Source organism: Oncorhynchus mykiss, chromosome 12 (genome assembly GCF_013265735.2).
Source record: "Oncorhynchus mykiss isolate Arlee chromosome 12, USDA_OmykA_1.1, whole genome shotgun sequence".
Lineage (NCBI taxonomy): Eukaryota > Metazoa > Chordata > Actinopteri > Salmoniformes > Salmonidae > Oncorhynchus > Oncorhynchus mykiss.
This window is the reverse complement of record NC_048576.1, coordinates 26,885,472-26,888,895: the sequence shown is the minus strand read 5'-3', so window position 1 is coordinate 26,888,895 and position 3,424 is coordinate 26,885,472. Positions and strand designations below refer to the sequence as shown.

Below are 3,424 nucleotides of genomic sequence, written 5' to 3'. Positions count from 1 at the left end.
CACTGCTGCTACTGTTTCTTATCTATCATGTTGGCTAGTAACACTATTCCTAGTTATTTGTTCATATCTAACTCAATTACCTCGTACCCTTGCACATCGTCTCGGTACTTGTAACCCATATACTGTATATAGTCAAGTTATCGTTACTCATTGTGTATTTATTATTACTTGTTATTACTTTTCTATTATTTCTCTAATTTCTTTCTCTTTGTGTTGAGAAGGATCCGTAAGTAAGCATCACTGTTAGTCTACACTTGTTGCTAACGAAGCGTGTGATTTGAAATAATATTTACAAACCATTCAAATGTATTTGCTTGAGCCTGTCTGGGGTGACAGATGAACATGTAAGGGATTACAAAAACGATAACTGTAATCCGTTACATTACCAGCAAAAAGATTGTAATCAGATTACAGATACTTTAGAAAAATTAGATGACTACTTCGAGGATTACTTTTAAATTCAGAAAGGATGTTTTCGAAAAAAATGTTTGACACTTCTCTGTTTTTTTTTATGACATTCAAATCGGTATTGGAAAATGGCGCAAGTTTGTTTTCCGCCTGAGCGAGTCTGACCACAAGTCAGAGATCACTATGACGACACACCAAACAAATGTGTTTGATGGATCACGGAAAAAGAGCAGGAATAGATTTTTGTAGTCTACAGTCCAAGTTATGTCTTCCAAAAGTGCGAATGCTGTCGGGATCCAAAGATTATTCAACTTGAATTAAACAATGATTTCAGTTAAACACATTTTCTTTGCAGGTAGTTATGCATCCGATGAGGCAGCGGATATCAATGTTTTGTGGCATGATTTGGGTGACGGCCTCGTGTTTCTCTCTACCTCATGCCATTTATCAGAAGCTGCTGTGGTTTGACTTTGGGTAAGGGAGCAATATTATCTATTTATGTAAATTACATATTTTCTCCAGACAATCAGTACCATACAGTAATATTTATGCTTCCTTTTAGACACTAATAAATGGCTCCTGTTTCCAGAGTTGAGTAAAACCCAATTACAGTCATTCTTAGCCAACACAGCCTCTGATTTTGAATGTACCTTTTACCTTTAATAGCTTCTATAATAACTAATATAAGCCTCTATAAACCCATAACTACTTACTTCCAAAAGTAGAGACTGTAAGCAAACATCCTGTTTTTCACTAATCACAGAAAGGTTCGAATGGTGTGTCTGCCCAGCTTTCCACAGCCGTCAGATGTGTTTTGGAAATACTTGGACCTGGCCACGTTTTTCCTCCTCTACTTGTTGCCACTTTCTATCATCTCCGTAGCTTACATTATCGTTGCTAAGAAGCTATGGATGCGTAATTCTATAGGGGATGTCGCCCACAGACAAAGGAAGAAGATGACTCTGAAGATGCTGATGTTGGTGGTGGCTGTTTTTGCTATTGGCTGGTTCCCTTTAAACTGTTATGTGATTTTGGTGTCCAGCCAGGCCATTAACACTAACAATGCTATCTACTTCACCTTCCATTGGTTTGCCATGAGTAGCACCTGTTACAATCCTTGCCTTTCATTTGGCGTTCCAAGAGGGCAGTACATCCATGCTGAGGTTGTCATCTCTATAACTACATAGATTATGTATAAAGATATAGAGGTTAATGCAGAGGTTAACATCTTTCCATAAGATTCTGTCAAGGTTGCACCTATCTCCATTCAGTTGATGTAATTTATAATTAGATCTAGGTCAACCTATAATATGAAATATTAGAGAATAACAGAAGTCTATTTCTTTAAGGGGAGGTAAAAAATAAATAATAAAATGGTGAAGTAATAAAATATTTTGTAAATAATCAGGAAAGAGAATATTAGTGAAACACTTGTATGGATACCATAATGGTAAATAAAACTAATGTGATTTAGCATCTTATGTGTTTTTTCAAAACATGATAGCTTACACAATTCAAGTAAAAAAATATTTGTTTCAATGTCTATCGTTCTTTTATAGTATAATGTTTGTAAATGTGTAACTGTGCACAGAGTAAACTCGAAACATTCACAATCATTCATTAGTGCACACTATTGCATAGGGCTATTCAATTCTGTCCCTCAAGAGATGTACAGTAGTACTGCTGTTTTTCTTTCCTCCCTGGTAGTTAGTTGATCAGTGTATGTCATTGACCTTAGACTTGACCCACAATGTATTCTCAGGGCTGATTCATTCAGTCCCTGATCAGATGGAGGAAGTAAAACCACCAGTTATGTGTGTGGCCCTCAAGGATTTTTCCTGGCCCTGCCATAGCATTATGCAATTAGTCAGATCTGATGAGCCAAGATTAAGCAAGTGTGAATACTTTTCACTGAATTACCTTTAAAGGAGTACCCATAATGTCATGTCATGATACTTGAAATCATTCAAATAATCTGAGCAGAACTATCTACCAATATAATTGCTTTCCCATAAAAAAAATATTATAATTGCTTAATTCGATAATTTCATGAATTTATATAATTAGATATATAGATGATCATTAAAAATCACAAAGTTATTGAATGGCTTGGATTGACCAATCAGCATGCCGGATAGAAAAATGTACTTTTCTCACGACACCATCTGCTGGTTGAATCATAGACAATCTTCATGTATAAAATTGGTTGAATATACACTATGAAATAGTGTCAGTGCCAGGGGAATCAGATGTTCTTATGTGTGAGTATGTCATTTGTATTTAAACTAAATGTATTTGTATTTGAGTGTTTACCCGCATTTGTAACTTGAGTCCGATAATTATCTGTACAAAACAGTTCATCTGATAATACTTGTGGAATATAAAAGTACTTGCTTGTTTTCCAGTTTTTTGAAATACTTTGCAAATAGAACGTATTTCTATTTGAAAACTGAAATGGTCTATTCATTCCTTTTACAATTTAGCAGATGCTCTTCTCCATAGCAATTTACAGTAGTGAGTGCATACAACCCTAGTGTTGCAAGTGCCATGCTCTACCAACTGAGCTACATCATCACAAACCACTCGATGTCTCAATGTAATCAATTACTGTATTGTGCATTGTTTTTCTTCATGGTGATAGAAAGTCTACAGGTACAAACCTAGATGACCAGCCTATGTACAATACAGTAATGAACATTTACATTAAGTGGTTTGTAAGGATGGTAAATTAATACTGCACAGAAAGTGGTTGTTTTCAATGTTATTTGATCTAGAAAAATAAAGCAAGGTATGACATCAATCCATACTTTGGTTTAGTTTCCCTGGCACTGTTTCCACAAACGAACGTTTTAACATTTGTGGCACAAATCTCATTCAAGTCATGGGACCGATATTTGCATTTTTCACGTATCATGTAAAATCATCCAAAACTATCTAAAATGTATTGTGAAGCTCAACAATGTCATTTATAGTTGATTTGAACATGATGCGGGAAAAATGCTAATATCGTTCCGAT

The 3,424-nt window shown here is 35.2% G+C and overlaps 1 long non-coding RNA gene across 1 annotated transcript; it reads left to right on the top strand.

The window, feature by feature from the left end:
* The first annotated feature begins 590 nt into the window (after window positions 1-590).
* On the top strand, window positions 591-2,863 carry LOC110537288. Its single transcript, XR_002475596.2, has 2 exons — window positions 591-882; window positions 1,172-2,863. It is a non-coding gene; the product is annotated as an uncharacterized LOC110537288 (long non-coding RNA).
* The last annotated feature ends 561 nt before the right edge of the window (window positions 2,864-3,424 follow it).